Here is a 14,360-nt window from a genome sequence, read left to right on the forward strand (position 1 = left end):
GCGCATGCCAACGAGTAGACAGTCAGCGGTCGTTGGTCTCCATCAGAGTCCAGACTCCATATCAATCTGTTGGAGCTGAGGGCCGTCGGGCTTGCCCTGAAGGCTTTTCTGCCGACTTTGCGAGGGAAGAATGTCCTGATTCTGACGGACAACACGGTGGCCATGCACTACCTCAACAAAAAGGGGTGGGGGCAGGGTCACTTCCTCTGTGCAGGGAGGCGATGCAGCTCTGGTTCTGGGCCATCCAGCAGGAAGTTTCGATCTCAGCGGTTCATCTGGCCAGAGACGAAAACGAGACGGCGGACGCTCTGAGCAGGCAGAGCGCGAGCTCTCACGAGTGGGAGCTGGCTCAGGAGATTCTCCTGGAGATCTTCGCCCTTTGGGAGACCCCTCAAGTGGATCTCTTCACCTCCAGTGTCAAACGGAAGTGCATAAGGTTCTGCTTGCTGGAATTTCCTCCAAAAGGAGCCTTACGAGATGCGTTTTTGGGGGAGTGGTCCTTCCCACTGCTGTACGCGTTTCCTCCAGTCCCCGTCATCCCGCAAGTGGTGCAGAGGTTACAGAGGTTCGGTTCCCGGATGATCTTCATTGCTCTGGCTTGGGCCCGGAGGACGTGGTACCCGGACCTTCTCGACTTGTCCATCTGCCCTCCACGTCGTCTCCCCTATTGAGACCATCTGCTCTCACGGGAGGAGGGGGTCAGGTTCTCCATCCAGGGGTCAGATCCCTCAACCTTCACGCTTGGCTTCTGAAAGGTTGAGTTATAAGGATTGGGACCTCCCTGACGACGTGATGGAGGTGTTGCTTTCGGCCAGACGGCCGGCAACAAAGTCCCTGTACCGTTGCCATTGGAGAAAGTTCTGCGACTGGTGCAGGGTCAAGAATGTGGATCCTTTTTCATGTGACATTCCTGTGGTTCTGTCTTTTTTGCTTTCGTTGACCCACAGGGGCCTGCAAGTGGGTACTGTTAAAGGTTACCTGGCGGCGCTGTCCATATTGAAGCGCTCGTCTGAGGAGTGTTCCTATTTCAAAATTCCTTTTAATTTCTCAGTTTCTCAAAGGACCCACTAATGTGTTTCCGCCGTCACCTTTCCAGGTGCCTGGTTGGGATTTGAACCTTGTTCTGAAATTCCTTATGGGTGCTCCGTTTGAGCCTTTACATTCTTGTCCTTTGAGGCTGTTAACCCTTAAAACTGTGTTTTTAGTTGCGGTCACTACTGCTCGCAGAGTGAGTGAATTGCAGGCACTTTCAGTTAAGCCACCCTTCACAGTGTTTCATAAGGACAGGGTTGTCCTTAGAGTTCGTCCTTCCTTTCTTCCGAAGGTGGTGTCGGAATTTCATTTAAGCCAGAAGGTTATTCTTCCGGCATTTTATCCTCCTCCACATCCTGGTAAGGAAGAGGAGAGGCTACATGGGTTGGATCCTAGGAGAGCTTTAAGTTTCTATATTTCATGCATGTCCCGGGTCAGAGTGGACAATCAGCTCTTTATTGGTTACGCTGGAAGGCGTTTGGGACAAGCTGTTACTAAGCAGACTTTGTCTAGATGGATTATCTTGGCAATTTCTGAATTGTTACCGCCTGGTGGGTAAGGACACTCTGGTAGGCTTACGGGCCCATTCTACTAGGGGGTATGGCTGCCTCTACTGTCCTGCAGAGGGGTGTTCCTATTCGTAACATCTGTGAAGCAGCCACATGGGCTTCGGTCCATACTTTTGTACGACACTATTCCCTAGATTCTATCCATGGGCAGGATCTGGCCTTTGGTAAGGCGGTCCTTTACTCTGCAATTTGATTGGGTATTCTAAATTTCTATATCCTAAATTCTTTTTCCCTCCTCCATAAATTGGTACTGCTGTGGGAGTCTGTCATAGATAGGGAATGCGTTGGAGGACCCAATCCCCTCGAAGAACAAGTTACTCTCTTACCTGGTAACGTTCTTTCGATGGGATGGCCCGACGACGTATTCGATATCGCTCCCTCCCTACCTGCCCTGCTACAGAATTTCTTATGCGATTGCAGCTTACCTTTCGCAAGGCTTTCTGTGGTCATAATGACAGTGGTTTGGTGCCACATGTACTGGGGGAAAAAACTACAACTGAGGCTACGGCGTCGTGTGTCCTACTTGTGACATCGGCTCGACGGAGGCCCTCGAGTACAGCGTATCGACGTCATGGACGCAGGACGCAGATACCAAAAATGTTCCAAAGCAGCACAGCTGTGGTGATTACTGTCATAGATATGGAATACGTCGTCGGACCATCCCATCCAAAGAACGTTACCAGGTAAGAGAGTAACCTGTTCATCTCAGTGCTGGCAAAAGATTGGACCAATATTCTGAAAGCCTCTTTTCCAAGATGGATTTTCCTACTTTATTGAAAGAGGCTGAAGTTACGCTTCTCCAGAACAGCAGTGCATTTGGATCCTGCTGATCGGGCACATTTTAGAACTTAACCTAATGTTACATTCCTGAGTAAACTTATGGAGGGAGAAGCTACTTCCCAGTTGTTAAACTAATTTAAAACTATAAATCTGTCATGCATCAGGCTTTCACTCACTGTGCACTACAGAGACCGCAATTTTGTATGGCTTTAAGAGATTGAGGAACCCTGCAGCTCCAATCCTTGACCTATTGGCCGTGTTGGTTAAGGTAGACCACAACATTCTGATATCCAGTGTTGGCCTGGCAGGAATCCTACATAAGATGGATTTCGGCAGGGTTCAGATGGGAAGGTTTCTCCCAGTCATTTAGCCTGTTGCCACAAGGTTCTGCTTTGTCACCCCCTTCTTCTTAATGTACACATGACCACTCTAGTGGAAGCTATTGAAATTTGGAGGTTTGAGTGGAAAATGTTGTGGCGCAATACAGTGCTGCATGCAAGATAACTTCCTGAAGCTTAACGGTGATCACACCGAAATTGTACAGTTCGGCAGCTCAAATGAGGCCCCTTTCCCCTTTAATTGGCCTACTAGTCCAGGTGCCCCACTTGCTCATGTAGAGGTAGGTAGAAATCTGGGAGTGTTATGACGCTGAGCTTTCCTTCGCCTCACAGGTTTGTGAAAAATGCACATTTTCTTCTACACAACATAAACTGAAGTCACTTACTCAATAAAGACCACGTGAAGACATTCGTTAGGGCAGTGATCGTATCCAGAATCCGGTGGTGTGCGTCTATCTATATGGGCATTGCCAAGAAACCTCCAGCCAAGCTTCAAACAGTCCGAAGTGTGCCGGTGCAAACGATTTTTGGGCTAAAACATTTGAGCACATGTCAGTGGCTCGTTCACTGGGCTGGCTAAGGATAGCGTATCAAATTCAAACCCAAGTTCTGGGAGATAACACCGGGATTGGCTCCTCGATATTTGTCTAGCCTTGCTAAGCAGTTTATCCCTGCACGAGTGCTTGGATCCGGTGCAAAAGATCTCTTGCAGGTTTCCAAACATTCCTCTGCCCGCTTTGGCAGACACTTGATTTGTACCTTTGGATGCCGTTTGAGGAATGATCTTCCCATTTATTTTCGAAATAGTACCGCCTTACAAACGTTCAAGTTTCGTCTGAAAAAGCATCGAGCATCCTTTCATATTCCTTGAAATGTGGCACTGATAGACACTACTGGCGAACACCAGGGGGTTTTAAGTGTTTGTAGGATTCTGTTTTTTTTCTTATTTTGTTACTTGTATGCAATTGTATTCATCTATCTGTTAGTGCCATGAAAACTCGTTTTCTGTTGATTTAGTTAGCGCTTGATAAATAATTATATCTATTTTAAATGGATGGTGTAAATGTTTCCTTTTCTCTTTGGCAGTTGTCTGAGATGGGAAGTGGATTTTTTCAAGACCTGTTCCCCAGCAATCAACATCCGATTGTGCCTTGACCAGGTGAGTGAACCACAAACCGATGTAGTGAGAGGATGCTCTGCTAAATGAAGGTGTCCCTATAAATGAATCCAAGTTGCAGTGTTCATGTGTCTGGTTTATATCTTTACACAGGTCTGATCTTTAGATGTATTTAAATGTATGTCAATGCCGAGTTAGCCACAGAGAAGAGTGAATCCTTTCTCTAAAATGGACATCTGGAGTTTGCCCAATGACAGTGGTGTGTACAAAGCTTGCCCACACAAAGGATGGCTTCGGTCTTTAAAAATGTCTGCAAAGTAAAAGTTTCAAACATCCCTGCAAAAATGGTGCACATTCTATATAAAATCTACACGACTATGCGAGTGGGAGAAAAGACTTTGCCATCCCTGGATGAGTGTCTGTAATATGTGAAAGGTTATCTGCTTAAATGGACACACAAAATATGATTAAAAGACTTTGAAAACTGTTTGGCCAGCTCTCTCCCACAGGTGCCTATATAGCATGCAATCATTATCATAGAGTAAAGCAAGCTGTGGAGGCTGTATGGTAGTGCAGTAAATCTGTAGATGCAGGGAATGGATGGAACTATTGATCAGTACCTTCTAGTTAGCTTTGTGTATTCATTATGTAAGAGGAAAGAAAGTAAGAGACTAAGCAAAGTGGCTGGCGTAGTTGGCAGAGAAACTAGCTGCAATATTGTAGTTTGTGCCCATCTCTCTTTCAAGATAGTGGGTATATGGGATCATCACATGGGTTTAGAACCAGTTACAAGATGTATGCAACCACCTCTTTTCTTCAAGGAAGGACCATGCAATTGTTCTCTGACTTAGCCTCCGCCTCACCGACTATCATACTGTGCGGCGTGCCAAAAGGGTCCTACATCTCGCCAACCCTCTACAACATCTTTACATAACCCCTCTTCCTCATTCTTGACACCCTAGGTATCTCCTACACCAACTACGCGGACGATACTCAGAACCTCCTCACACAGGCGACTACGACACTGACTCTAGAACCCTCAACATATACACCACCATTCAGACATGGATGGCGGCTAACGGATTGTGCCTGAACTCAGACAAGACTGAGCTTCTCCTGATAGATAGGACCCACCGATACATTCAAGAACCTCGACTCTCAATTTAGCCACTTCACCATTGATTGCAACAGAATCACAGTCCCTGAATCAGTGAAAACATTGGGAGTGTACTTGGACTCCAATTTATCCATGACTAGGCAAGTCAATGCCCTCGCCTCCTACGCAGCATACCATGTGAAACTATTCAATGCAGCCAGACAATCCCTCTCCAAGGACAATTGCACTACCATAGCAAGAGCTATATCCGGCTCAAGGCTAGACTATTGTAATGCCCTCTTCCTGGGTAGATCGGCTAAGAACCTGGAAAAGTTGCAAGTCATCCAAAACAGCGATGGGCACCCCCAAAAGGGAACATATCACTGCCAACAAGCCAACTGGCTCCTAGTCAAAGAGTGCATAATCTTTAAAACCCTGGCATTGACACACAAATGCATCCACCTTACTGCGGTGTCCAGTCAATTCGTCGAAAAAAAACTGGTCGACTGCAATTTGGTCGACGCAATTTGGTCGAAAACCAAATGGTCGAATTTTTTTTTAAATTTATATATTTATTTTTCGGGTTTTCGTTTAGTTAAAAAAGGGGTTTTTAGAGAAAAAAAGGGGGTTGGGGGGGGACCCCCCCAAAAAAATAAAAAAAAAGGGTTAAAATAAAAAAATAAAAAATTTCGACCATTTGGTTTTCGACCAAATTGGTTCGACCATTTGTCTGGTCGACCAATTTTTTTCGACCAAATGTCTGGCAACCCCTTACTGCACCTTCTTACCTCTCTCAAAGGATACACCTCTCTACATCCACAAGACCAACAAGAACCCCATACACAAACATGCTCAGTGTCCATGGTTAAGAGAGTGAGAGCAGGAGGTGCCAGCTTCCCTTACCTAGCAGCCTTACAATGCCCTACCACCACTCCTACGAGCTGAAGAATCGCAATGACATTCCGCAAAGCTGTGAAAACAATGCTCTTTTCCTGATCACCTCCCTCCCCACAAATATGGACTGCATAAATGTATAAATGTATAATCTGTAAATGTATATCTAACTTGTACTTTTCTCATGTAACTAGGTGCCCCACAAGTAACCGCGCCTTGATGCCCTAGGGCTGTTTAATACAGAACTAGATTTGCCATTAAAAGCTTTTGGCAGTATGATGATGTACATTTTCAAAAGTGTTCACTCGTCAATATGATGCATCTTCCTCCAACAAAATGTAATATAGTTGACACAATGAGACTGGGGTAACCTTCACTTTACTATAAACCATGCAGACAATGAAATGTTTTAAAATAGCAATACTTATCCATTGTGTAACAACATACATTTTTTTAAATGAAATTGCACGACTGTCTTTTAAAAAAAACGAATAAAGTTAACACATACTGGTCTTGGCCAGACATGATCTAGTTATCTTAACAAAAGTATCAGCCTGATTACTTCTGGTTTGCAATTATTTGAAGAAAATAAAATGTGCCTACCACTCCCACATAAGTCTCTGGCACTCAGAGTGGAGAAGAGGATTACTGCTGCATTCTTTCTCAATGAGCCTGCAGTGAACAGGGAAATGAGGGTGGGAGTAGCCCTGAAGGCAAAAGAGGAACGCAGGGCAAGCTGTGCTTTCATTGAACAGGATTACTTAAATAGCTAGCTTTGCTACACAAGTGGCACTTTAATTAGCAAATCTACAGAATTGCTTAGCAAATTGCTATGCAACACTGTTTATTTTATGCCTTGGGAACATGACTGTGGATTTGTCGGTATCTGTCTTTCTGTTTGGATAGCAGAGGATTGGTGCCATGAACTTGTGTTCACTTGTGTATTAGTTTGGTATCGTAAAGGATACCATATTTGTGTACATTTATAATTTCATGGTGTCTCTGGGATTGTTGGGGAATGCTGTTCAATTCAGGGTTTGTACAAAATACATTTTATTTAGTCTAAATTGTTTTTTTGCCTGGTATCTTTCTGCCCTCTCCTGGTTCCCATAGAGGATTATTTGTTCTGTAGTATTCACTTTCTTTTGCCAGTTTGGGCTGTTGCCTGCTTACATGCCTGCAAGTCGGGGGCAAAGGAAAATGTTTTGCCCTTCTAATGCATGCCAGTAACCTAGTCCCTCATTTTGTCGGTCATTCACTGCAGATAAACTAATCTGTGCTGAGAATAGTTTTAGGGAAATGTACAAGTCTGACACAGTGGTGGCATGTTTGTTGGCAAAGACTTTTATTATAAAAGTAAAGAAAAGGAATACGCTATCTTGCCCTATTAAAACACTAATGACTGTCAGGATGTCTTGTAACATAAAGTGTCCAGCTTCCTGTGTCCAAACCCATTTCAGTCCCTTACACTAAACTAAGGAAAACTGGACGTCTTTGTGTTACAAAAGAAGTAGTCTCTCGTTCTGGATATAGTGTTTAGTTCTTTATGAAAATAGGCAATGGCTGATTCGTTAAACAGAATTTCCAAGTATAAAGTGGGAGCCTCTTCCCCTTGTAATGTTAACTCTGTTTCACTCTCCTGCCAGAATTAACTGTAGACCTTTTTATCACAAGGAAAGACCCTTTCCCTTGTTTCTGTCACAAACTTAAACTTGCGGGGTCCAGTCCGGTACGCTATCCTACCGGACTTAGCTGTAGAACTTGTAATTCCAATAAGTGCCTCTTTCCTTTGGCAATGGGTCCTTAACCCATTTCTTCAGCATCTTGCACATTTATTTTGAGAGGATTGTATCCTCCAACGTATTCCACATCTATGACAGGTAATGACCACAGCTGTGCTGCTTCGGAAATTTTTTCGGCGTAGGCGTCCTGTGTCGATACGTTGTCACTCGAGGGCCTCCGTCGAGGGTCGACGTCACTGGATGTTATATATAGCAGACACGGCGCCTGTAGCCTCAGTTCAGTTTTTTCCGCAAACATGTTTGCTCGAAATCTTGGCGCACTCGATTCTTCTACTTTGAAAGCGAATTCTTCTGCTTCGAAAGTAATGTCTTTGGCCCTCATTACGACCCTGGCGGAGTGGGATACCGCCAGCGGTAATCGCGGCGGACCCGTCCGCCGTACTACGAGTTCCCTTAGCGCCATGGAGGTTTTCTCCGCCTGGTTTTACCGGGCGGAGAAAACCATGGCGCTAAGGGACCTCGTTGTTAATTACGCCGCCGTACTTTACGGCGGCGTAATTAACTCCTTCCCCACTCCCATTATACCCTATGGGGCAAGAATGGGAATGGGGAAGGGTAAAATGGGGATTGGGGATTTACCGCTCCGCCAAGGTCGGCATGGGGTGGTAAATCCGCCAACCCCCATGGCGCTATTGGCGGCTTTCCGCCATGCTCCGCGGTGCATTTTGCACCGCGAAATCCGCCAGGGTCGTAATGAGGGCCATTGTCTTCTTCTACCCCGAAGTCGGGCTTTAAAAAATGTCGGGACTGCGGTGCGAAGTTGTCTATCACAGATCCGCACAACGTCTGCCTCTGGTGCCTCGGCGAAAGCCACGCCACCGACGACTGCGAAGACTGCCAATCCCTGACATCGAAGGCCTTGCGGGAACAGAAGAAGAAGCTAACGGTAGGCAGGTTGTCTAAGCCCCATAAGTCGAAATCCGCGGGGCTTTAGACTGACAACTCTGCGTCGGTGAAAGTCCAGGGGGTCTCGGTCTCGGAGTGGTTCCTGCCATTCCTCTGCCTCTTCTAGGCATTCGCAGAAGCGCTGTCACCGGTCGCCTTCCCCGTCCTCATCGGAGGACTACGCCAGAAGGCGGTTGACTTGTTCCATCAAGTCTTCATCGCAGGCCGAATGGCACATTCCACCAGCAGATGATGGCGATTTTTGAATCACAAGGCACTGTTCTGTCCGCACCTTCGAGAGAAGCCGGCAAGGAACGGGCTAAGGCCACCACTCGCACGCCTTCGGGATTGAGCAGTTGGGGCAATCATCGGGAGCCGTTGAGGTCCCGATCGAACAACGTTTATCGCCATAACCATGCCCGATCTAGGTCCTCAATGCCATGGAGACCGTCGGGAACCTGTGAAGCCTTCCAAGAAGGCGTCGACGGCATTGGCGCTGTGTCCGTCGAGGGACTCTCTCGAGGCTCCGGCTTCGTCGACGCAATCGGCGCTCAGGCCTTCGAAGGACACTCTCGGGGCTCTGGCCTCAAAGCAGTTGTCGAAGTCATCTGTGCCTCGGTCGACGTCGATTCCATCGGCGCCCTCGACGCTGTTTGTGGAGGATTTGCCGGAGGTGCCCCTGAGGGCTCTGGAAACTCTGAGGAAGGGTCTCTGTAAGTCTGCGAGGCCTTGCTGTTCATTCGCCCAGAGTGCATTTATTCCAACCTTTGGCTGATATTTCAGAGGTGGAAGAAGGGTCGGATGAGGAGATAGCTGTGCCCCCTGATGTCCCTGACGACCTGCTGTCTGGTCACAGTCAGATGGAAGAACTCAGTCAGTCCTTACATGACGCCAGTTTGGCAGGCCTGAGCCTGGTATGCATGCCGAATCCTCATATAGGTGTCTCATGTCGAGGGTGACTGAATACTGTTGATTTTCTTCAGGATGATCTGATGGATATCCTGGACCAAGGTCCACCCACTGACCCCCGGTGTTGCCATTTCATATGGCTTTGCAAAGAAGGGTGGCGGCGACTTGGACTGCTCCGGAGAGTCTCCCGGCAGTGAATAAGTCGCTTCCGAAAAAATACCGTCCAGCCAGTGGTGACCCCTGCTACTTGTCGACTCGCCCTACTCCCGAGAGTTTGGTGGTGCAAGTGGCTACAGCCCCTGCAAAGCAGGCTGTGTACCCTACCATCCCTCCTGATAGGGACGATAATCGCTTTGATGGTTGGGCGAAGAAGGTATTTTCATCTGGGGGTATGGCTTTGAAGGCAGCCAACTCCGTTTGTGCCTTAGCAAGATTCACTCGCACTCTGTGGAATTGTGCATCTTTGGCGGCTGAGCATATTTCCGAAGGGGAGGAACGGGATGGTTTTCTAGCCCTCGTGCAGGACGGCAAGGATGCCATGTGTGAAGCCATTCAGTCGGGTTTGGACACGGCAGACTGTGTCAGTCGGTCCATGGCTGCGAGCACCGTGAAACGCAGATTTGCGTGGTTGCTGAAGTCAGGGTTTGCTCCTGATGTGCAATCCCGGCTTCTCAACCTGCCCTTTAATGGTGTCCATCTGTTTGGCAGCAAGGCTGACGAGAGCCTTGAGGGGTTGCAGACCTCCAAAGCTCCAGCAAAGTCTTTGGGCGCTGCAGTACGTCAACATCTGCCTTTTCGACCTAGGGAACAGCAATGGAGGGGAGGTTCCTTTTCGGTACTACTCTTCCTTTGGTAGATTGAGAGGAGTTGCCAGTCAAAGGGGCCACCGTAGTAGTACCAGAGGTGGAAAGCAAGGTACTCGAGGTGCCAAAGCCGCTTGGGCAGATGCCTCTTTGCCCTCAGGCACTGCCGCAGCCGCTCCCGCTCAGTCATGAGGCCATGTCCCATGGTTCACCGGTTGGGGGCAGACTTGCACAGCATCTTGGAGAATGGTGTGCCATTACTTCAGATGTGTGGGTTCTGGAGATCATAACCCACGGCTACTGTCTTCCCTTTCGGCAGAGGCCTCCCGACAATCCACTGAGGAAGCTCTCTTTGAAGCGTCCGGATCTGCTCCTTGTGCAGGAAATACTATCCCTGCTAGAGAAAGGCGCCATAGAACTGGTGCCTGTAGCAGAGAGGAACAAGGGATGGTATTCCCCTTCTTTCTTGATCCTGAAAAAAGATGGGGGCGGATTGAGACCCATCATGGACTTGCGTTGGCTGAACAAGCTCCTCAGGAAGGACAAGTTCAAGATGGTAACTCTTTCTCAAGTCCTCCAGGCCCTTCAACTTCAGGATTGGTTGGTGTCTCTCGACCTCAACAATGCTTACTTTCATGTGCCTATTCATCCAAAGCACAGGAAGTACCCGAGTTTCGCGGATGGCGACTCGCTTTTTCAGTTTCGGGTCCTGCCATTCGGATTGACCTCTACCCCGAGGGTCTTCACCAAGCTGATGATGGCGGTGGCAGTGTATCTCAGGAAAGGGGGGATTCACGTCTACCCCTACTTGGACGATAGGTTGATCAGGGCACGTTCTCCCAAGCAAGCCCTGGATCACCTGTCCGTCACCTGCCACTCCCTTCACAGGCTGGCCTTCTCCCTCAATTTAAAGAATTCCCATTTGACACCTAACCAGCGGCTCCAATACATCGGAGCGGTGCTTAACACTTCCCTGGGGTTGTGTTCGCCTCCCCAGGTGAGGGCTCATCACATTCCGCAGATGGTGGACAAATTTCAACGTGCCCAGAGTCTCCCGCTGTTCGAGTTCTTGAGGTTGCTGGGCCTCATGGCATCCTGCATTTTCCTGGTGCCAGAGGCCAGGCTGCAGAAGAGATCTCTGCAGTGGGCTCTCAAGATGCAGTGGTCGCAGTTCTCCGGCTGGATGTCGGATCCTGTTCAGATTCCACCCTCTGTCACCCAGGATCTTCTATGGTGGGCCGTCGAAGGCAATCTGATGAAGGGAGCTCCATTTTGGCAACCGTGGCCGGAGGGGACGATTGTGACGTACGCATCCCTCACGGTTTGGGGAGCTCATGCCAACGAGTAGTTCATCTGGCCGGAGACGAAAACGCAGCGGCGGATGCTCTGAGCAGGCAGAGCATGGTCTCTCATGAGTGGAAACTGGCTCAGGAAGTTCTTTTGGAGATCTTCGCCCTTTGGGGAACCCCACAAGTGGATGTCTTCGCCACCAGTGTCAACCGGAAGTGCAAAAGATTCTGCTCGCAGGAATCTCCTCCAAGAGGAGCCTTCGGGGACGCATTCGTAGTGGAGTGGTCCTTCCCACTGCCGTACGTGTTTCCTCCAGTCCCCGTCTTTCCGCAGGTGTTACGGAGGTTCGGTTTCCCAGATGATCCTCATTGCTCCGGCATGGGCCAGGAGAGCATGGTACCCGGACCTTCTAGACCTATCCATCTGCCCTCCACACCATCTTCCCTACTGAGACGATCTGCTCTCCTGGGAGGGGGGTCGGGTTCTCCATCCAGAGGTCAAGTCTCTCAGCCTTCATTCTTGCTATCTGAAAGGTTGAGGTTATAAGGATTGGGACCTCCCTGAAGACGTGATGGAGGTGTTGCTTTCAGCCAGAAGGCTCGCAACGAAATCCCTGTACCATTGCCATTGGAGAAAGTTCTGCGACTAGTGCAGGGTACAGAATGTGGATCCTTTCCAATGTTCCATTCCTTTGGTTTTGTCTTTTTTGCTTTCTTTAGCCCACAAGGGCCTGCAAGTAGGTACCATTAAGGGTTACCTGGTGGCGCTGTCCATATTTAAGCGCTCTTCTGAGGAATGTTCTTATTTTAAGATCCTTTTGATATCTCAGTTTCTAAAAGGGCTGACTAATGTGTTTCCACCGTCGCTTTTCCATGTGCCGGGATGGGATTGGAATTTGGTTTTAAAGTTCCTAATGGGAGCTCCGTTTGAGCCCTTACATTCTTGTCCGTTGCGACTGTTGTATAAACTGTATTTTTAGTTGCGGTTACTTCCGCACGCAGAGTGAGTTGCAGGCACTTTCCGCCAAACCACCCTTCTCTGTGTTCCAAAAGGACAAGGTTGTTCTTAGGGTGCGGTCTTCTTTTCCTCCGAAGGTTGTGTCGGAATTCCATTTGAGCCAGAAGGTAATTCTTCCGGCGTTTCATCCTCCATAGTTTGGATCCTAGGAGAGCTTTGAGTTTCTATCTCTCTCTCACGGATGTCCCGGGTCAGAGTGAACGATCAGCTCTTTTTTGGTTATGCTGGAAGGTGTTTAGGTCAGGCTGTTTCCAAGCAGACCTTGTCCAGATGGATCATTTTGACGATCCCTGAGTGTTACTGTTTGGTGAGAAAGGACCCTCCAGTAGGCTTACGGGCTCACTCTACTAGGGGTGTGGCTGCTTACACTGCCCTACATTCGCAATATTTGCACAGCAGCCACATGGGCCTCAGTCCATACTTTTGTGAGGCACTATTCCTTGGACTCCATCCATGGGCAGGATTTGGCCTTTGGTAAGGCAGTCCTGTATTCAGCAATTTGATTGGGCATTCAAAATTCTTTTCCCACCTCCTTACGTTGGCACTGCTTTGGGAGTCTGTCATAGATGTGGAATACGTTGCAATCCCCTCGAAGAACAAGTTCGGACGATGTGTCCTCTCCTGCCAGTTACTGTTGCATGTAGGATATTTTGTAAGGTTTATTCCAGCTTTTATAGTTCACCTGTTATCCCTCTCTACTTCTTCATATGGTTCCCAGGCCCTGACATTTTGTTCTTGCAGGTTCTTTACCCAAGCTTCACTCAATGCCCCACTGAACAGACCTGGTGTACTCTCCTGCCAGGTACTTTTCCACATAGGAAGTTGTACAAAGTTCGTTCAAGCTTTTACAGTTTGTCCAGTCATTATCCCTTTCTGTCTCCTGGGATGTTGGCGTGTATCTGTTTAACTTGTTTCATACCCTCGGCTTCTCGCCAGTCGGCCTGACCCTTTCCCTACCTTTGGGAAATGCTGTTGCGGTCTCCAGTCTGTCCTGGGAGTAGCCAGGAATTTCTCACTGCTGAGTTCGGCATTCTGTCCTCTGTGGCTTCACAACAGTAAGCTTTCTCTCATGAACCCTGCTGCGCGTCTCTAAATTGCTTCGGTGTACCGGTTGGGTCTTGTGAGAAGGTGTCTCCCTAAATAGTACCCGGGGATCTGTCATCCAGGTGACCAGGACATGCCATCACTATTGGATCCAGTTCCAGGGGATGGACTAGTGCGGGACGATCACCTGGGTGGGGATATCCTCTGGGAGTGGATCAGGAACACAGACCGGTGAGATTTACCAGGTTACTCACCGTAGTGACCACCTTACTCCTAGTCTATAGTCCCCTTTCCTCCATACTTGTGGGACATCTCTCCGTCCTGTGGGACGGGACCGGAGCACTTTGCAAAAAGCATCAACATTTTTTTCAAAAATGTGTCCCTCCTCTCTTTCCTGCGCAGGGCTTGGCACGCGGCTGTAACCCCGCCCACCTTGGCTCCGCCCCGCGCATCGCCCATCAGTCCTTTTCTATCGCAGGGTCAAAGACCCATTAGCAATAACAGAGGAACTTTATTAGAGGGTACGGCGGGCGTATGGAGGAAAGGGGACTATGGACTAGGAGTAAGGTCGTCACTACGGTGAGTAACCTGGTTATACTCCTACGTCCCGTCCCCTTTCCTCCATACTTGTGGGAGATTCCCAAGCACTGCTTACAGGAACTATGGGTGGATGGAAATACCCCTTACTGAAACAGGTTCTTTAGCACAGCCTGACCAAACTGAGCGTCCGCTCTAGAGCTCCTATCAAGGCAGTAATGTTTACAGAAAGCAGATGGGGAGGCCC

At 48.4% G+C, this 14,360-nt stretch overlaps 1 protein-coding gene across 3 annotated transcripts in view; it reads left to right on the forward strand.

The window, feature by feature from the left end:
• PLXNB2 (plexin B2) overlaps positions 1–14,360 on the forward strand; it is a 775,326-nt gene that overhangs the window by 302,661 nt on the left and 458,305 nt on the right. For all 3 annotated transcript variants that reach the window (XM_069627846.1, XM_069627845.1, XM_069627847.1), the window contains one exon: positions 3,806–3,878. The gene's annotated coding sequence lies outside the window, so the exon portion shown is untranslated. The remainder of the gene's footprint in view (positions 1–3,805; positions 3,879–14,360) is intronic.

This window comes from Ambystoma mexicanum, chromosome 12, assembly GCF_040938575.1.
Source record: "Ambystoma mexicanum isolate Mex_15411 chromosome 12, UKY_AmexF1_1, whole genome shotgun sequence".
Classification (NCBI taxonomy): Eukaryota; Metazoa; Chordata; class Amphibia; order Caudata; family Ambystomatidae; genus Ambystoma; species Ambystoma mexicanum.